Here is a 22,544-nt window from a genome sequence, read left to right as displayed (position 1 = left end):
ATTTCTGTTACTGCAGCTCCAAAGGACAGAGATGCCACCTCTGAGAGCCTTCCCACCCCTCCTGCAGCACTCTCCCCAGACAGTGTGATTCCCCACTCTCTCTTTTTCAAGCTTCAAGGAGAAATCCTTGCTGCATAAGAGGGTCAGCTCCTTAAAGAGAAGGTGTAGGAGAGAGCCCACAGATAGATGCACTTTCCTTTGTCGGCTTTCCTTTTCACTCTCTATTCCTCTGGACCCTAAAATTCCATCCTCAGCATGTTTTCCCAGGCCTTGGCTACACGTATTAAGTAAATCTGACATTCCTTTGCTGAGAAATCTTTCCTCTTGATGCTGGGATAATGTTTCCCTCTTGGGCCTGCTGAGGAGGGTTCACGCTAGTCATTGGTCCCGAGGTAATAGGAAAGGTGGGGCATTTGCTGGGAATGGAAAACACTATCTCCTCAAGGCGGCTCACTCCCACTGGGCCTTAACAAGACCTCCTCCATCCCAGAGAGGTTCTTCTTCCCTCACAAATGGTGGGGGAGCACCATTCAATCAGAGAGTTGATGGGAACCTGGGGGTTCAAGGTCACCAAGCACATGCACTCAGATGTGTTTGCTGTCCATGTCCAGGCTAGGAGGACAGCTGGCTCAAGGATTCAGCCTTCTCTTTCAACTCTGTTACTTTATGTTCACCTTGGAGCCCAGAGCTGTGTCTTCGGCACCATCTACCCTCTAGCTGGAGAACAGAAAGATCTCTTTAAATGTTGCCAGGGAAATGTCTGGCTCTCACTCGGGGCTCTGAGGTGATAGCTCAGTAGACTGAGTCTGTAGTGTAGTTCCCTCAGTGTACTGATTGCACTTAACCGCAGCCAAAGTACTCCACGGCCCTTGGAAACGGGCATTGTCTCCATTCTCTGATGCCAAAAATACCACACAACCCAGTCAGCCCCCTCCTAATGTGCCACTGCTGAGTTGTAAGTGGCTGTGCTTGTTGAGCACACTGGTGTGATCACAACCTCCTCTCAACACCAGTGAAGGGGGCCATGTTGCCCTCCCTGGTGGGTAAGCATTCTAACTCTTAAATCTCATTCTGAAGATCCATGTCCTGGGGCTTTTTCTGGCACCAACTTTCTGAGATTAATTACCCCTACAGCAGAACCTGAGACAGAGATTTCGGCGCAGGGAATTTCTTTTGAAGGTAATTCCAAGAAATAAGCAGGTAGGGAGTGGGAAAGTGAGAGAGTTGTGGGATGGTTGGGGGGAGGGCAGTTAATTTTTTATTTTTTTATTTTTTTATTATCATGCACTTTGCAATTGAGGTGAACAGGAGCTTTGTCACACTGGGAAGCTCTTGGATGACAGAATATGCTGTACCCACAACTCAGAAGTATCCCACTGGAAGGGTGAGGGGGTGCAGAATACATGTGGCTGTTCCTACTGGTCTTTTGTTAAAGGCCACATGTTTGTTCCCTGGCCCTTCAAGCTTCAAGTTAGAGAAAGTTCTCCAGCAAAGATGAGGTGCTGGCTTCAGGAAGCCAAACCAAGTCACACAGAGCAGTATAGACAAAAGGATCTGGGCAGACACTGACAGTGTTGACTACCTTTGGGTAAAGGACAACCTAAAAAGAAAAAGTGGCATTTTCTGAAATTATCACTTCAAAACCTTTGTCGTTGAGCATATTACCCTAAGACATATATCTGTCCTTATCTTGTTGCTGTTAAGATCTCCTTCCAGATGGACTTTCATAAGTGGTCGTCAATGAGGCTCATATACTATGTTTTCATTTTCCTTGTACCTGTTATGAAAAGAACTTTGATTTAGAAAATCTCTGCCATTTGTTGGGGAGGGTGAAATAAGGTATAAATATAATTTCAAAAATAATAAAATGGCTTATTGGTAGATAGGAAGATGTTTGAGAAGGTTTATGAAGCCACATTCACAAGAAAGTGAAAATTGAGAAGACCTGTGATTTGCACAGACTGGTTTGTACCTGATGGGCTAGAACATACATACACACATACACTCACACACACCCTCCCACAGATACACACATACATCTTCACATACATCCTTGCATGTGCACACATGCGTGCACACACACACACACACATATACATGCACACTGGTGGAAATGCTTTTGCATATATATGAATGTATATACAATGTTTTGTGGAAAGATTACAATTTATCATTGTTGGAAAATAATTACTTTAGTTGGTTGTAATGGTGGAGGAAATTGATATTATATAATGATACGCACACAAATTCCTCAGAAAGTGTTAAATATGTAGTCTAAAACTGAAAACAACTCTGTTAAGATACATTCCTGAAAACATATTTTTTATATGTTGCTGCTGAAATAACTTCCTGTTTAGAAACTACCCAGTCCGTGGTATATCTGCTACTGCAGCTCCAAAGGACGGAGATCCACCTCTGAGAGCTTTCCCACTCCTGCAGCACTCTCCCCAGACAGTGTGATCACCCGTTCTTTCTTTCTCAAGCTTCAAGGAGAAATCCCTGTATATGTAAAATTAGATAGATTATTTGGGGGAAATGGTAAGAATGTGTATTTCTAAAAATTTTATATCTACATATTTACTTATACAAATCAAATGTAAATATATATAATCATTTACAAAGTGGGACCTTGCAGCAGCCCTAGAAACTTATCAGAAATAAAACATTCCTTAGGACTTAGAGATCCTGGGGCTGTGTGTGGTTGAGGAAGCAGAACTATTACTAGAATTACTGGTACTACTGTCCCAAAGACTTACATGTTTACATTAGGTACCTCTATTCCCCATCTCTAAAACTGTTCCCTAGTTACTCCTGTAAACAACATTGGGGTGCCCATGTAGGATGGTTACTAATAAGTCAATATTCACTTATAATAGCTTGAAATCATCAGTGATGTGTTTACATTTTAAAAGGGCTGAATCAAGTATGAAAAGTCATTAGCAGGGTCAAAATATAATATATGCTCATTTAAATAAACACAGAAAAAGTATGGACAAATTTAGCATGTGTTCCTGAGAAAAATTCTCAGAAAACTAGGAATGGTAGAAGTGATGGAAAACATCCTCAGAACTGTTAAAGGACATTTAAAAAAGTAAGTAAAACACCAAAACCTAGAGTTAGCATCATTTCTTCCAGGACGATGACATCACCAGGACATATTCTCCTGCCCCTTCTATTAAACAGTGTGCTATTTATATTCATTATAATAAGGTACTAAAAAGAAAAAAAAAAGAGACATAAAGATTAAAAGCAAGATTATCACTTTGCTAATTAACATCTGACATAAATATGTATATAGAAAAATCTCAAGAAATCTGAAGGACAGTAAAAAGAAAAGAAAAAGACCTACCAGAAGTAATAAGTTTCTTCAGCAATATAAGAGGATACCAATTCCATATACAAAATTTGGTTATATTACCATGCTGATAATGAACTACCATAAATAATGAAATTAAACCATAAAATACTATGGGATAAATTTAACAAATTTATTAAAAGATCTGTATTCTAAAAACTATCAAATACTCCTGAGAAAAAATAAATGAAACTTAATTTAATGGGTAGACATAACATATTCATGGATGGAAAAATGTTACAATGTCAGTTATCCCTAAATTGATCAATACGTTCAACACAAATGAAATGAAAACCTATATTTGCCACACTAAAAATTATAGACAGTTTTGCTACAAAGTCAGACAAATCAATCAATGAACCAGAATGGAGAGTTAAAAAATATACCCATGCATTTTGGTCAAAGTTTTTTGTTTTTGTTTTTGTTTTCATTTTCTTCCAGCTTTATTGAAATATAATGGAAAAGTATAATTGTAAGATAGAGGTATTTAAAGTGGGCAACATGATGATTTGATACATGTTTAGGTTGTGAAAGAATTCCTCCTACGAAGTTTAAGTTAACACAGACATCCGCTCACTTATTTACCTAGCTTTTTTGTTTGTCTGTTTTGGTGGTGGTGAAATGATTTTTAGCAAGTATGACAGTGGAAGGCAATGAAAAAAGGATTTTTTTTCAACAAATATTGTTGGAACAGTTGAATAATTACCTGAAGAAAGGAAGCCTAATCTACCCTGCCCCCACACCCAATTATTTTGAGGTAGATCATTGAGATAAAGTCAAAAGCTGAAAGGATGAAGCGTCTAAATGTAAAAAAAAAAAAAAAAAAAAATAGAATGTCTTGATAAAGCAGAGTAAGCAAAGGACACACCTGGAACTAACTATAAAAGAGAGTAAAAACCAGTTGTATTTCATTAAACCAGAAAATTATGCTCATCAAAGATTATTGATAAGAAACTGAATAGACAAACCAGAAACATTAATACATTTTTATCTTTTGCATTTTCCCAAGAGATAGGAAAATAGGTGAAGTTATCCAGTCCAATCAATGAAAAAACTAATAGGGGTGCCTGGCTCAGTGGGTTAAAGCCTCTGCCTTCAGCTCAGGTCATGATCCCAGGTCCTGGGATCCAGCCCCCCATCAGGCTCTCTGCTCCACGGGGAGCCTGCTTCCCCCGCTCTCTGCCAGCTTCTCTGCCTACTTGTGATCTCTATCTGTCAAATAAATAAATAAAATCTTTAAAAAAAAAAAAAAGAAAAAAACTAATAATACAAAACTGAACAAAATGCAATAAGAACAAACTGTTATTCAATCATACCAAGACATACACTTATAAAAATTAAATATTATTTTCTTTACTATTTTAAAAAGATAGCACAATTTAATACATCTCTTTGAAATAATGACAAAAAATGAAACATTAGACAATCTATTACTATAATCATTACATTTAAGGAAAGCTTTTTTAACCATGCTTGACCAAGAGTAAGTGCTTCATAAATATTTGTTGAATATACTGAAAATAAAGATTAAATGTATTACCCTCATTAAAGTCCTCTGAGAATGGAATAAAACTGATATAATTTTATAACAGTTAACTACCAGGAACAAATAGTAAATAGTTTACATTAGATGGCCTTCCCTTTAAAATTTGTTATATAAAAAACAGAATGTTTACTACTGCCACTGTTGGTCTTCATTTTACCAGAAATATTTTAATATTTAAAGTTAGAGAAAAATAAGAAAATATATAAGTATTGTATAAGAATTATAAGGCATAGAGACCAATTTTAAATTCCCTAAATCCAATATTCTTAGAGGAAAAAGTAAAATAAAAATATTACTTTGTTTAAGACTACCATATAAACCACTTATTCTTTCCAACTACAACCAAATAGGAAATGAAATAAACAAAGCACTGATTTGCAACAGCAAGAAAAATATAAAGAAACTGGTAATAATCCTAACAAGAAAGTTTCAAGGACAATATCGCCAAAATCAATAAAATTTTAGTAATGGAATTTAAGAAAGATCTTATAACATCAGACACTATACTATATTAATTAATGGCAAGACAAAATATGGTAGAGCTGAAGATTCTCCTTAAGTCAAACTACTAATTCAATTTAAAACAAAACTAAAAACTGTTTTTTTTCCATAAACTTGAGAGGCTGATTTTATATAATAGTAATATGCAAAGGATGAGTTTTAAAAATAACAGTTTATAGGTGATATCGATATATACCACAATGTGAGTCATTAAAGAAGTATTATTTTGTGTACTAATAGGTTAGTGGAAAATAATATAGATTCTTTGGAAGACTCACAAAAATACTGGATTTTTTATTTGATAATATTCCATTTTTGGATCAAATTAGTCAGTGGTTGCTAAAGCCATCAGTCATCCACATACATTGGATTTACTAAGAAAAAATCGTAATTGACTTTTAAAGACTATTTTTAATATACTCCATACATTTTAAAAATATTTAAGTTTGATAGTGATTTTTCTTTAATTTTATTTAGCTAAAATTCTCTCATTTTTTCTTTAGTTTTGAGCACAGATTCCTCTCTCACACTGAATTTTCTTCAATTCTTTATTTATTTCAGGATTTTTAATTTAAAATAATTGTTACATTATTCTGCCTGTACAGCATGTACCGGCTCCTGTCTCAGCACCCACCTATTTTCTACAAACACGGAATTTTTTTTTTTCTTTTTAATTCTACTACTATTCTCTCTAAATATCTTAATGGCTTAGAAGGTGTCTATCCTTGTTGGATGCAGTATTGTCTGTGTTTTGCTGAACGGATTTTAACATAATATTTTTCTTAGTATTACCAAAGACAATGACATGTAGTTTTGTTCCATTGGCTTTCCATTTGAAGCTTTAGTTTATCTCCTGTGAAATTTTTAAGGCCTTTTCTTAGCTTGATCTTTGTGAATTAAAATAAATAAATACATACATACCTGTTTTTTATTTTTTAAAAAATTGACATTTTTACTTAGAATGGCAGCTGAGTCTAGGATAAGCACATGCTTTCTGATCTTCTTACTATCCATTCATTCTATCTCACTGCCAAATGAAACTGTAATTGTTAACTTTTAGGAAGGTTTCGTTGTTTTGCTTTTTAAATGTCATTTTCTCCTACAATTTACCAGGTTTTTTCATTTTGTGAATCAGGGACATGGTCAATGTAAGATTTGCCCATCTGTATCAGACTAATTAAAACCAATCTTGTAAAATAGCAATAACATTCATTATCTTGTTGAAAATATCTTATTGTTTAACATACAATGAAGAATTTAAAATTCAAAGATGCACTGTATAAATGTGATCAAATTCACATCCATCTGAAAACATGTGTTTTCAGGTATGAATGATCAAGATACATTCATCTAGGTTTGATGTATGAGAAAACCCTGTTATTTCTTCCTATGTTTACTTTTTCAATTTCTACCTAAGGTTTAAACCCTCCACTATGCCATCCTGGAATAGAATATTATTCAGACCGATTCCACAGGAATGGCATGTTGTTAATGTAGTCACCAAAAGGACAATAAAAAAATCCATTTATTATTGCAGAGTAAGACTTCGTCTGAGATTTTACCACCATAATGGGAATGATTTGAGTGTGAATGTGCATGTATATGTGTGCCTACGTGGGTACATAGCTGGTGACTTACCTTAAAGAGAATCCAAAGAATTTTCAGCATCAAGAAGATTAGTTATTGCATAAGTTATTGGATAAGTTTGGAACATTCCAAGGTGATGACTTTTAGCCTGGTAATCCCTAAGAGAAAGAACACAAACTTTAGTGACTTATTTGCATGGAATCTAATTCCTATAGCACAGCACACCCATTGTCTGACTTTAGACATATGACCAAATACCCTTGTGCCTCCAATTCCACATTTATGCAGTGTGGAAAATACTAGCGACAGCATGCTGCATGGCGTAATGAAGAAGGCTCTTGGTAAATGTTGTATCACTGCCCACTCACTCCCCATCCTTCACTCTTAACAGAATAGGCAAGTGTTCATTGGTTGAATACTTAGTTTCACTCATTCTTTTTACTTTATATAAATATTCAGATTCTCCCTGATGCCTAAATTTGTCAGGGAATAAAAATAAAATGTCATTAAACTGATTTTTTTTTAACCCTCTAAACATACAAAAACTATCATTATAACCTTTTTTACAAAAACATTGGTATTTATCTGTTGTAAATCAAGCTTGTAACGTGTCACTCTCAACTGTACAATATAGGATAATGAAAGGCATTATGAGCTCTCTTCTTACACTGAGAGGGGAAAGATCATTTGTTTTGCTTGAGAGCTTCGATGACATTGAGGATGTTGAAGGACAATCCAGTCTTTCTGATCTGAAGCCACCATAGCTGTGGAGCAAGCTAACCATAAAACTTGTTTTATCCACGAATATTAAAACCTTAACATTAAGAGAGGCGAGAGAAAATTTGGAGAATAATGTAGCTCTGAATTTATACATAAAGGTCTGGAGTGGTAGATAAGTTAAATGATTTGCCAAGGATCACCACACAGCAGAACCAGGCAGAAACTCCTACACTTGAATTACGGCCGGCCTGCCTGCCTTCCTTCCTTCCTGCTTTCTTTCTCTTTCTTTCTTTCTTTCTTTCTTTCTTTCTTTCTTTCTTTTCTTTCTTTTCTTTCTTTTCTTTCTTTTCTTTCTTCTTTCTCTCCCTCCCTCCCTCCCTCTCTCTCTTTCTTTTTTTTTTCTTATTTCTTTATATATTTCTGTCTTTCTTCATTTCTTTTCTTTCTGCTGTACCACATCAAATAGTTTCCATCATTCTTCTTATGTTTTTCTGCTCTGTGCTTTGGGACATATATCAGTGCTGACGAATCTTCTCAGAGGACAGAAAAGATGAACTGTCTTAACTTTAATCTCTGGCTTAGCTATACCAGCTGAAATCATGATGAGCAGTAGAATTCTCTCTCTTTCTCTGTAAGATACATTTTATGTGATATATGCTTTATACAAAAACACAAAGTAAATGCTCAAGAAAAATGGACAGTTGCTCAATTTTGAAAGGAACTGCAAGTCATATCCTTATGTAATGACCAAATACTTCCCAAAGTTCCCCCCAATTTTTCCATGTACTGGAAGTTAGTCATATTGACTATAGCTCATACCAAAAGTGCCATTGGCAAGGATTTGGAAATCTTTGTTATATAGGGAGTGTTTTAATATTTGTTGTAATGGTATTTACACACAGCAATGCTTTTGTAGAATATTACTAGCTTTAGGCTTTCTCTAAGACTGAACAAACTCAATTCCCAAACTCCCAAAGCAATTTTTAAGCAGAAAAGGAGAAGATAGACCTGGAGCCAAATGTAGTAGTGATCCCATACTAGGTGGAAATCAGAATTGAATATGGTAGGGGTCAAACACAATTTAATAGTTGTGGCACAATATGCTGACTACTATTGCTTTGACCTGCTGGGGTGGAGGGCAAGCAAGACCACGGTAGTAGAAAAGAGGATTGTCATTGCAATGTTCTCCAGACTGAGAGGAAGAAAATAACATCACAGCAATCTTAATAATAAGAAGATACAATATTTATTAATTGCTTATTACATGTCTGTTAATGAGATAAATGTTTTACATTTATATTTTATTTATTCTTTGGAAGAGGTCTATTAGTCAAAGTTGCTAATTGTTCTACTTTTGCCCAAGAAAATAATTAACAGGAAGATCTTGGACTAAAAGGCAATTATTTATATCTTCACAGTCATTAACTAATATGATATGGTGTCCTCCATATAAAGTCCTAGTCATCAGTTGCTGATCATTTAAATACAGGAGAAATAATTAAAAATATAAACAATAAAATCCATAAAGAAGTTATTATTAGCAACTGAGACGTCTACATTTGTAGACTCAAAAGTTATACAATCTGTCACAACTGAACTATTTTCTTTCACCTTGGGGTGGATCTTAGGAAACTTATTAACACATTTGTTTTATGGAAATATTCTGAGTGTGAGGAAGAAGTTCAGCTTATTATTTTCTATTTATATAACTGAGCACAAGTGTTTAAAATAATTTTATGTAAAATTACTCTGTATTTTCTGATTTTGTTAATGCGATTTTATTGCATTTTTAAAAGCTTATAAATGGTCAATTTGAAGCAATAGGAATTAAGTTGAGTATTTAACTTCTGGAAGTATATAATCTATTATGGACATGAATGCTGGTTCCACCGAGATTCTAGAAGTCTTTGTGGGACCTCACACATTGCCCCTTTATATACACATTTAAGAGTTTTCACAAATTTGGCAGATTCATACAATTAGTTTCCCTCTAAATCTTGTAACATTTCGTGTTTTGTTGTGTGGTGCAGCACACACTCTTTTCACATAGAGGGCAGCTTTATCCCTCTGAATTGCAGATTCTCTGCAACTGGTACAGCCTTTCCCCAGACAGACAAAACTGAGCACAGTCCAAAACATTATAATAACATTTGTCTCCGATGTTGATGAGGGCCAACACATATTAATTTGTCATTTGCTGCATATTTATCAACCAGATTGCAGACTATTTCCAGACTGAGGCAGTTAAAAGCCTTTATTAAAAATGATGCTTTTGAAATCTAATTTATATCAGCATGCATATATTTTTATTTAATATTTTGTTTATGTCTTGCAAGCTAACAATGTTTCAAAAGTGTCAAGCGGGAATGTTAGGCTTTACAAATCTATTATTTTTTTATTAATTTGTCTGGGTGCAATGTTATTTTATATCCTCATTTTGCTCTTTTTTAAAGGAAAGTACCCGTGGTACTGGTACAGGGCTCTGGTTGTTACCATGACAATCATAATATAAGGAATTAAGCCCAAGACCTTTATAGTGGGATATTATCAGGCAAATAGGATGCACAAATGAATCAAGGTAAGCAGTCAAATAAATATTTGAACAGGGCTTTTTGTAACTACACAAGAGGGTAAGAGTAAAGTTTGTTTACATACGTGGCTAGGCTAATATCTAGAATAATGTCATTTCCCAGGTTGTTAAAAAAGATATATGTCTATAAAGTTACATGTGAGTTGTAAAACATAGAATAGATTTCATCTTTTCATGCACCTTAAAGTCTTTTTGCAGGAAAACAATTGTTGACACAAAAAATACATATATATATATATATATAACGTATTAAAAATTCAGAGATGTATGTTTGACTTTTTTTTAACAAACTAAGTTAAAGCATTTTTACAGGCTGTCCAACCATGTAAACCAAGTACTTTTATTATGACATGAATAACTTTTAACACTGGTTTTTGACTCCCTTAGTATAAGTTTTTAATCCTCAGTGCTATATTTTTAGTGTAATGTTTACTGAACCCTTCAGTACTTTAAGGCACTACTCCAGATACTATAAGGAATATAATGGTTTGAGATTCAGTATTTTCCTATCATGAACTCAAAATAAAGTGAGGAAATAAGTCAAAAATAAATAGGGAGACATAAACATTCTAAATTAGTGACACAAATAATGACCATTACAGGAATGCCGATGAATTTATCAAGCTAGAATCTGCTAGGTAAAAAAGGTGGGAAGAATAGAAAGGGTTTCCCTGTTCTTCGCAAGAACTGTGTTTGGTTCCTGATTCTGCTGCTTATTATCATTTTCTCATTGACAGAGTTCTTGTGTGTGTGTGTGTGTGTGTGTGTGTGTATGTGTGTGTGTGTGTGTGTGTGTGTTTTCCTCTAAGGGTTATTTATTTATTTAGAGAGCAATGGTGTTAGTCTGCTAAGGTTGCCGTAACAAAGCATCACTGACTAGTTGGCTTCAACAACAGGAATTTATTTTCTGACAGAGCTGCTAACTTAAAGTTCAAGATCTAGGTATCAGCAGGGTTGTTTTTTTCTGAGACTTCTTCCGTTGTCTTAGATATGGCCATTTTCTCCTCCCTCTGCCATCATAAGGTCTGTTCTTTGTGTGTGTCTCTGTCCAAATTTCCTCGTCTTCTAACACCACCAGTCATATTGGACTAGAACTCCCCCCTCCCCACTGTGACCTCATTTTAACTTAATTACCTCTCTGAAGAGCCTATGTGGTCACATTCTGATTTACTGAAGGTTAGGCCATCAATATATGGATTTTGAAGGACACAATTCAGCCCATTACAGAAATAAATACTCATGTTTTGTGACTGTTATAATATTAAAAGATGGTATTGTCTGTGAAAGTACATTGTAAACTGAAAATGATTAACACAGGTTAAATGGTGCATTAGGCAGGGTCTATAAAACGAACTGCTATAACAAATAAATCTGAAGGGCTTAGACAATAAACATGTACTACAAGCTCATGAAAGTTGAGTGCAGGTGTTTGCAGTCAGGACACGGTGAACTGAAGACCCTATCATTTTCTAGGGTCTCGATGCTCTTCATCGGAATCTGTGCTCCAACTGGGAAAGGAGAGTGGGAAAGTCCGGCAAACATGTTTCTGGGGTTGAGCTAATACAGTACCTGCCTCTTTCACCTACTTTCCATTGATGAGGACTGACGAAACAGTCCTAACAAGATTCAGGAAAGCTTAGTAATGTGGTTTAATGGTGAACTGAGAAAGGGAGAACATAAATATTCCCTATGCTGGTGAAAATCAGTAAAATTATTTTCACAGACACAAAAGATTTAGTCAGTCTCTGCCACAAAAGTTACCAGTATGTGTATATATATATATATACACACATGTACATAGATATGTATATATACATATATATATATATATATATAAAATGGACTTTGAAACATAAAGAGGAATCCAATAGATGAAAATGGGACAGGAATTGCGATTCAGCTCAAGAGACTGGTATGATCGATGAGTAGAAAACACACTTTAAATGGAAGAAATCCAAGGTAGAGGTGAGAAGTCTGGTGCCAGGGGCCCTGAGTTTATATCTCATCATATGTTAGTTGTGAAACAATTCTTGCTAAGTTATCTAAGCATTTCCTTCCGCCATGATTTCTTCATAATAGCACCTTAGAAGTGTTATTGTATAAGACCTTATAGATATTTTTTGTGATAATTAAAATAGAAAATATGGGGCTCTTGAGTGGCTCAGTTGGTTAAGCACTGAGTCTTAATGTCCGCTCAGGTCATGATCTTGGGATAATAAGATTGAGTCCCATGTCAGGCTCTACGCAGAGTCTGCTTGAGAGTCTCCCTCTCCCTCTCCTTTTGACCTTCCCCTGACTCTTTCTCTAAATCTCTCTAATTTAAAAAAATAAAAAAATAAATAAATAAATATAAATAAATAAACAAATAAAATAGGAAAATAGGAAAAGAATTAAAAATATGGGTTGTGCACTTTACATATTGCCTGTTGCATTTTAAGCACCTAATTAAGTTCAATAATGGTAAGGATGCTAAATAGCATCAGTGGGCATAGATCGACCACCCGAACAATTGTATTATTTTTTTCATGTTTTCCTATTTCCATATATTCCCTTAATATATGTATAAATTAAGTAAGTTGTAACAAAGACTGTAACATGAATGAAGGTGGGATAGGTAGTTTGGAATGTCTTGTTAGCAATCCAAAAAAATTGCAGGTTTGACAATAGTCAGGTTTCCTGCTTTTGATAATTGTGGTAGTTTATTGCTCAGATGCGCTGGGGCAATTTTCAGAGCAGGTTACGCCAAATGGTTTCCCAGGGCTCGTGCTGCCATTCTGAGAGAAAACTGTCTTGGCCACACTTCCCTGACTCTTCTCACTCGGACCACTCACAAAGATTGACTGGTTAGTTCAACTCACAGAGAGAGACTGGTTCTGTCAGCGCTAGGCTAATCTGGAAATCCAGTAGCCTCACTGACAAAAATTCAAGCTCGAGATCAATCTCTTTACCCAAGGAAATTTCGTAATTTCAGTATAACCACTTTTTGGCATTAGAGATAAGGTTGACCAAAAGACCTGGTAGAAAGTAACTGAACGTCAAAACCAGCACAGCAGAGTATCATTTGCCCAAGCACTTACCAGAGAAGCATTCAGGACTTCCACACCATCAAAATCAAATGTCAACACTGTGAATGATATTCAGAAGAGGAGAGGCAGCCGGAGTGGCTCTAGAGCACAGCTGGTATGTGCTTCTCAAATCCCATGCCTTCAAGTATATTACCACTGCTGTTGCATACCAGCTGGGTTGTCTGGGTGTCACTCAACATTAGCATCTCAAACCAGATTGTTATAATTAGTTCTGAATCGTTTAGAGTCCAAACTTCAGAAAATCTGAATAAGCAAATGCTGGTATACCTAGAGGTCATATAATTTAATAAGACACCGATTATTACATATAAACATATTTGAAAACAGAGCTACCTTAATTTCCTAGAATTCATATTGTCATAGGCAATATTGTAATTTAGGTAGTTTCTACTTATTCAATTGAAAGCATCCAAAATGTTAACTAACTTTGATGACTTTTGAAGATCCTAAGTGAAACTGTGAATTTTAAAATTATAGTTCTTGGGTAATTCTTCCTGTGCTAACAAGGAAGGGAACAGTCAAATCAATTAACCCACGTTGAAAAATTTAAAAGACCATAATAAAGATGTGTTTTGTTTCTCCTAGATAGAAAGTGTTAACTTAATTTTACTCACAATTAGATGTCAAAGAGGTATGTATACATTTAGTAATATTTACATTGAAAAATATCAAAAGGCAAAAAAGTACTTCAAGCACATTGAACCACATCAAATGGAGATTTTTTTTTACATTGCATTCATCCATCATAACAGTCAAAACATATATTTTTTAAAGTCTATTTTTGTCATGTGTCATGGGAAATAGTAGAAAATATATTATGAAGTTGAAGCTTATTAAGCAAAAGCTAGTAAAATTGGCAGATGGATACTTTATCCTGAATGCTGAGATAGCTTCCTTTCTGGCTCAAGGGAAACTATTTTTTAGGCCAAATAAGTGTATGTGCTTCAAATTGATTCATTTAGGAAAACACTTATTAGGTGGCTAGTACATGCCTGACCTTCATCAAGGCATTAGGAATATAATAGTAAATTAGACTCCTTCGTGAAGCTTACTTACTAGTCCTGAGTGGAGATAATCACATATGTTCATAATACGTCAGGTCATGGTAAGGAAGCTTCCACCAAAACCTGTTATTTTCTTTCAAATGTACCAGGGATGTGGTTCCTTTTCATGGTTATTTCTCACCAATGCTAGGAGAGCAGAAGCTACGTGCGGCCGCTCCTTCTCAAGCCTTACGTGGTGGTTCTCTCCTCTCTTCTTATGCCATCTATGCTGCGTGTAGCCGTGACAACACATAAGGTGAATGCGAATGAAATGAGCCTCTAATGCTGTGTCCCCATGAAGAGAACAGCCAACCAGGGACCAGGAGGACACCCATTTTGAACTGATGCGTGAAAGCAAAATATACTTAAGCTTGAACCATTTCTTATTGAGTGGTCTGTTTGGCTTTTTAAAGATTTATATATTTGTTTGAGAGAGCAAGAGAGAGAGCGCGTGCAGGGAGAAGGCCAGAGGAAGAGGAGAGAAAGAGTCCTCGAGCAGACTCCCTGCTGAGTGTGGAGCCCAACTGGGGTCTCAATCCCAGGACCCTGAGATCTTGACTTGAGCCAAAATAAAAAATCAGAGGTTTAACTGACTGAGCCACCCAGATACCCCTGCATGGTGTGTTTTTAACTGAAGACTAACTTAGTAACGGTTACACATGAGGAAATACAACAGCATAAAGGAAGAGGGGGTGTCTAGATGGTTGGGGTATGGAAGAATTTAAGATTGTCAGGTGAGCCCTTGTCCTAAATGACTGTGATGAGTATAGAATGTGCCCTTAAGCTATCACCCTCCACTGATCTTGGGAAGTCACTTGCTCCCCCAGCACCCCCAGAATTTCTCAGGCCAGTCTTCCCTCCCTCTCCTGGTTCAGCACCCTCTTACCGCCTCTGAAAGGTCTTTCTCATTGGCATACAGTCCCGCTATCACTTCACTCACCTCAGAAGTCCATCTGTGCCTTCACGCTTTTCCTCCAGGTACCTCCTTGTTACTCTCCTTTTATTTATAACAGAACTCCCAGAAAAGGCTGTCCATATTCCTTCCCCGCCTTCCTGTCCTTCTAGGAAGGCTCTCTAAGCAAAGTGTTGCCCACTGTGCTGAATCTGCCTATTTCAGGTTCACCAAAGATCATGTCTTGATTCTCACTCTGTAGGGATCTGTCAAAGGCATTTGACTTGTGTCTCCTTGATACAGTTCCTTCATGTGGCTTTGAGGATGCCACACTCACCTGACATTACTTCTGTTTTTCTTCCCATTTCTTCTCTTTTGTTGTGCTGTTTCTGCTTATCTCCTATCCTTTTAATGTGGCGTTGCCCAGTGTTTGGCTCTGGGGAGTCTTCTCTTTCCCGTGTATCTCCACTCCCTTGCTTATGTCGCTCATGTCAGTAGGAGACATGCCGTCTTGGAGCTCCTAGCTGGCTTAGTCCCTAAGCATCTGTCTTCGAGTCAGGTCCTAATTCCAGGGGCCTGGGATCCAGCCCTGCACTGGGCTCCCTGCTCAGCAGGAAGCCTACGTTCTCCCTCTCCCACTCCCCCTGCTTGTATTCTCTCTCTCAATGTCTTTCTCTCTCTGTCAAATAAATAAAATCTTATAAAAAAAAAAAAAGAAATATCTCAGTAATCTGAGAACATACATATATTAAAAAAAAAAAAAATAGACATGTCATCTACATGCTGATCATTCTCCAACTCATACAGCCTACCCAGATCTATCCCCTGAACTCCAGATTGGAATATCCTTGACCACTAGGAAGTCCCTGAATTTCCACAGGTCTGCTCCTCCCATGTTCTCCTCTTCTTAGTTATATGCACCCACATTCTTAAAGGTGTTGATGTCAGCCCTGACTTCTCCATTTTATTATCCCCAGGCTTTTGTGCCAACTCGTCAGTAAATTCTGGCAGCTAAATACACAGAATTCAAGCATGTTCTACCATCTTATCTCACCATCATTTATCACCGAAACGCTACAATACTTCAGCAGCCTCCAATCCAGTCTCCTGGCTTCTGCTACTGCCCCTACAATCTCTTCTCAAAAAAAGCAGCCAGAGGGATTCAATTAAAATGCCATTCCCATGCTGAAATGTCTTAATGCCTTCCCAATTCACCGAGAGTAAAACGAAAAATCTTGTGCCTACAAAGCCTGCGTGATTGGGTGCCTCTTTCTCCTTCCCATTCCTCTTTCCTTTATTATCCACATTGGCCACCGTACACTGGCCTCTTTGGTGAGCCTCTAATGTGAGAATCTCCAAGATTTACTTCTCTTGGAAACCAAGTGTGTCAAAAGGGCAAGTGCCGTCATATTCTATAGATTTTTTTCAGAAGTCGTCTTCTCAATGAGGCCATTCTTGGGCAACCTATCTAAGACTGTAACTCGCAACTCTGACAGTCCATGACCCTTCCTTTCCTGATGTATTTATTCTTTAGTATTATTATTAACTGGTGCATGGGTGGCTCAGTTGTTAGTATTATTATTAATATATGAAACCTTTGTGTACATACCACAGACACTCACACACACACACACACACACACATACACACATGTTTATTCCCTGTGCTTCTTTATAAAAGACCTGAGGGCAGGTCTTTTGCTCATTTGTTTTCACAGCTATATCTCTGGTGCCCAGAATGTAGTACATAGAAGATGTACAGTGAACATTGATGGAGTGATCGTAATTGACTATAGTAATTAGATGATGCTGTAAATTTTACATATAGAGAGTATGAATGCTAGGTTTGTATAAGAACAGCAAAACCCTCAGCTATGTTTCCTTCTACACTGTTGCACTACTACACACTTAAATACCTTTTATAAATGTAAAAATGCATAGTTTCAGTCCACAGTGTTGAATTTAGTTTATCAGAATTCCTCAAATATATAATAAATATTTTAAATTAACACTTGTATTTTGAGTAAACCATTTTCATCCAAAAAGTAGTCATTGGTGCTAAAACAGGAAATTGCAAACTTAAAAAAAGAAAATTTCACAAGATAAGTGATTGAAAGAGAATGTCCCTTTTCATAAGCTTTACTTCGAAACAGAATTTAATCAAAATCAGCTCGTATATGTCCTTACATAATTTTATGCCAATTCCTACCCAATCCAATATCATGCAGGATTTCAAATCTTTCTGGGATGGAACAATTCAATTTTCCATTCATCAACTATGATTTCTGATTATAGTGCTCCTGCCTTTCCCCATTTCAATGACTCTTCATGGGAGAACCACAAAGTAACTTTCTGCAATAGTGAAGGTGCCTTTCGCAGTTACTTTTTTTGGTTTATTTTTGTTTTCCTGAAGTGGACACTAAACATTCTGTTACACATGGCATTTTCTTTACATGTATAGGAGATGAAAGCAGTCTCTTTGCTTTATGCATTTCTTTGTTTTTATGCCTTAAAATGATAACCCATAATTAATAATCCTCCAAAGTAAATTAGTTGGTGGCAAATTGAAAAGTTAAAACACTACATCTGGGGAGGTATTGTGAAAAAATATTTGTAGGTTATTACATATTACTCGATATTGGATATAAATGCCAGACATTCAACGAGCTTCTATTTGTGTTTGTTTCTTTTTGATGTAGAGGTCCAAAGAAAAATGAGAAAACCAATCTAAATGGATTTCACTCTAAAACCAAAATGAGTTGTGTCTGAAATTTTGTGGCTACACTTTTGAAGTAGTCTGAAATTTTGTAGTCTGAAATTTTAAAGCTACGCCTCTCGGATTTCATCAGAAAGAAAGATGGGAGAAAGGTTAGAGCATTTTCGCTCCCAGTGACGGTGGTAGTAGAGGGAGCAAGAAGCCTGCGTCCATGAAGGACCGGGTTTTATTGCTCCGTGGGCCCTGCAGCCATTTTCTAAAGGCTGAGGGGGGGCGTCTCTGAGCACAGGTGGCTACCAGCTCACCCTCAGTAGCAGCCCAACCATTTAGTCTGAAAAGGAGGCCAGGTGGCCCCTAAGGAATTATAGAAGGAAACCGTGTAAAAGTTGAAATGAGAAAAACCTGGGGAATAAATACAAAAGCATGTGTTCGCAAGGGCGAGTGCTCCCAGGAATGCCACCTCAGCAGAAATCTGGTAACTAGGCCAGGCAGAGAACAGTCTTTCTAGTTTAAATGATTCTTGCAAAAATCTTCCCTATCTCTTCCTTAACCTTCAATTCTGCTGTATATTCAAATGTGCAGGGGAAAAAAAAATTAAGTATAAATTTGGGAAACAGACACAAATTCAGCAAATTTTGTATTCTGTATTTATAGAGCTTTAGCTTACGAGTCCCTCATGTGGTAAATATATAATCCTCAAGCTGTTGTTGACAGCCGACTGCAGTTTTTATTTTCCGTTCGATAATTCATCTTCAGTGTAATTTAGATGATGCAATGATATAACAGCATTAGTGAAAAGTTTTGAAATAATATTTTAATGTTTCCTATTCAGATATTGTAAGAAACACTGGTTAAATGTTCTATTTTAACTCACTTAGATTTCTGAACATGATATTATATGTCAGTTGATGGCAAAAAAAAAAAAAAAAAACAAAACAACTCACCAAGCTTGACTCATGCTTAGAGTTTTGTGCTAATTAGTCAAGAAGAGACTACTGACCCTCCCGTTAATGACCTCATCATTAGTAGGTATGCTTACTCTCAAGATGGAAAAAAACAAAAGGTGCATCCTAATTATAGTTTTTTTGGTGTGGTTCTCTCCTTAAACCAACATATTGAGACCGACTGCCTGGTGGGAGACAGAGTGCCTGGGTTCTTAGCCCAGTGAGAATAACTCACATTCAAGGAACAACAGTTAATGGCAGGAACTCTGTAAAACACTTCATAAATGAATCATGTAATTAAATTATCACAATGATACTAAGAGGCTGATACCACCACTATCATTATTTTATAGAGAAACAGACCAATCCTAGGAAAGCTACCCAACTTGTTCATAACAATATACCCAGTGAATGGCAGAGCCAGGATTCAAACCTGAATTGGAAAACGGGCACATAGTTAGCCATTGAGAAATGTTGGTTTCTTTCTACTTACATGGATTTTAAAATGCTATTTAAAATTTTTTTTAAAGTAGCTTTTTTAAGGATTTTATTTATTTAAGAGAGAAAGAGAGAGCATGAGTTAGGAGAATGGTCAGAGGAAAAGGGAGAAGCAGACTCCTTGCTGAGCAAGGACCCTGATGCAGGACTCAATCCTAGGACCCTGGGATCATGACCCAAGCTGAAGGCAGCTGCTTAACTGATTGAGACGCTCAGGTATCCCTGTTTTAGAATGTTTTTTTTTTTAAAGAAAAAACATTTTTTAAATTTTTTTTTTAGAATTTTTTTTCCTTCAAAGCTTCCTTAATGAAATAAATGTTACAGATACAGTTAGAGATCTATCTGTTGTCTGCCAGGACCTATTTCCCTCTTTCATTACAAAAGTTACATTATGTTAAATAAGGTGCATTTCTTTTCAGGCTAATGTATTATTAATAGTATATAGATTTATAGACTGTCCATAGAGCATTAACATGCATATTCCTCAATGTGTTTTTTTCACTTATGATTACATTTTTAGAGTTACTCAAGTTATTCTGCATTTCATTGTATTAGTCTATCTACATTTAGCTATTCCACTATAAATATAAAATTATATTGTTTCTGTGTTTTACGACAGCAGTGGATACTGTGTGAGCTCACTTGTCATTTTAGGGATACATACAAGTTGAATAAGTTCTAGAGTTCTGCTGAACAACAGAGTGCCTCTGTTTAGCAATTCTGTTCTGTGTACTTGGTTTGATAAGAGGGTAGAGCTCATGTTGAGTGTTTTTACCACAGGAAGGGGGGGCAGTAGGGAACTTCTGAAGGGGATGGATATGTTTATTACCTTAATTGTAGAGATGGTTTCACATTTATTTGCATATATCCAAGCCCATCAAATTAGATATTTTAAATTAGTGGGATTTTTGTATATCAATTATACTACAATCAGGCTAATTAAAAGAAAAGACATGCGAGATTTAGATACAAAATATATGTAGTCTGTAGGAAGTCTGATGTGTCATAGGGAATGTAAATCAGGTGTCTGTCACCTGGTTGGTCTCTCAAGTGTTAAGAATGAGACTTCCCTTTCTTCACATCATCACCACCCTATATGCTATGCCAGTGGCCTTGTTAGCTTGTTTTTTTAATTATTATTACTATACAGGTTGTGATATTGTGTAGAATCAATGACTTAATTTATACCTTCCTGATTACAATGAAAGTTGAGACTCTTTCCTACTAGCTATTTAAGATTCATTTTCCATGAACTTATTCATTTATTTATTTGAGTTAAGATCTCAATGGCATCAAGAGGAAATGATGAGTAAATAGTTCAATATATGGGAAATGAGTTAAAGGGCGGGTTGAAACCAGAGAAATTAATGTGGGCATCATTAGCATAGAAATGGAATTTACTGCAATTTAGATAATGTCACACAAAGAATGAGTAGCAAGAGAAAGAGAAGGGGCCCAGGGATGATTTAGTCTTAGTACTTAAACATTTAGAAATCTCAGGAAAGAAGACATAGACTCCAGAGAGACCGGTGGGGTCGGGGGCGGGGGGGGGGGACTGGTAACAAAGGAATGAGGAGAGCAAGGTCTTCAAGAAGGCCAGAAAGTGGTTGAGGTTGAAGGGGAAATCCTGCTGAGAGGATAAGAAAACTGACAAGCAACAACTGACCATTGGGGTTTGTATTTTAAAAATCATGGATTGAGTGCAGGCAGTTGAACGAGTGTAGACAATTTTCTTTTTAAAGTTTATGCATACTTTCCCATCTACTTTGCCTTACCTGTTTCTTCTTCTTCTTCTTGACATCTTGGCCTTCGATCACACACAGCTGCCATCACTTGTGGTCACAGTACCCTGGCCGGCTTACCAGAAGCTTCTACCAGGGTAAGTGTCCTCTGTGGAAAAGTTTCCCTTCACTCCTAATGCTGAGGGAGCCAAAGCAATGCTGTCAACCCTACCCTACCTGAGAGAGGCACCTAAGGGGGTGATCTGGACCCTTGCCATTACCTGGGGATTCAGATGAAGTCCCACACCTCAGGGTATAATTTCTGATTCACCAGTAACTTCCCAAAGGTCCAGGTGACACAATACCACACGTGGAATTAATGATCTGGTAACAGTCTTGCCCAGTGAGAAAGAGGAGATGTAAGAAACCCACAGATAAATTCCTCCTCCATTCTTCCACTAATGGATGGCTCCCAGATACGGTGTTTCTTTTTGGCCTGCTGGAGATACACTGTGCAACTGAGTCATCGGCCATGTCTCCTTAAGCTGTTCGATGATGTGTAATCTTCTATCTGTTTTCCCTTCTTCACTTTGTTTTTCCCTCTGCATTCTTGCCTGAGATGGCACTTTCCATGAAAGACCAGTTCTTAAGCTTTGCCTCAGTTTCCATTTCCTAGCAGGTTTTGACATCTTTTGAAGAGAATACAGATGTGGAATTTGAGAAACAAAGCAGAGGCTCATAGGGGAAAAGGGGGAAAATATGAAGCAAGATGAAACCAGAGAGGGAGACAAACCATAAGAGACTGTTAATCTCAGGATACAAACTGGGGGTGGCTGGAGTGGAGGGGGTGGGAGGGAGGGGGTGTCGGGGTGACGGACACTAAGGAAGGTATGTGCTGTGGTGAGTGCTGTGAACGGTGTAAGACCGATGAATCACAGACCTGTACCCCTGAAACAAGTAATACATTATATAGTAAATAAGTAAATAAAAAGGAGAAGAACAAAACAAAACAAAAATGAAATGAACAGTGTCAGTGCTGTTGGCATGGAGCATGGGCTCAAGGTCTTCTGTTTTGTTGACTTGTACGTTGTGATTGTGAAGGATATGGAGCCCTCTGTGTTAGCTCATGTAACAATCCAGTGGACTCATGAGAAAAGTCATTTGCAGAAGCAACTTTCTTGAGCAGGTGTGAGAGCACGGGGGCCACTGCACAAATAGGGCACTTAGCTGAGGCAGGAGCAGAGAGATTTGCCTACAGATGCTGAAGTGAAGTCAGGACTCGTGAGTATACAACCGGGAGTGTTCGGAGAGCACTGTGGAGGCTCTTTCCTGATTTGGCCATAATC

This window comes from Mustela erminea, chromosome 15 (assembly GCF_009829155.1).
Source record: "Mustela erminea isolate mMusErm1 chromosome 15, mMusErm1.Pri, whole genome shotgun sequence".
NCBI lineage: Eukaryota > Metazoa > Chordata > Mammalia > Carnivora > Mustelidae > Mustela > Mustela erminea.
This window is presented reverse-complemented; position numbering follows the sequence as displayed.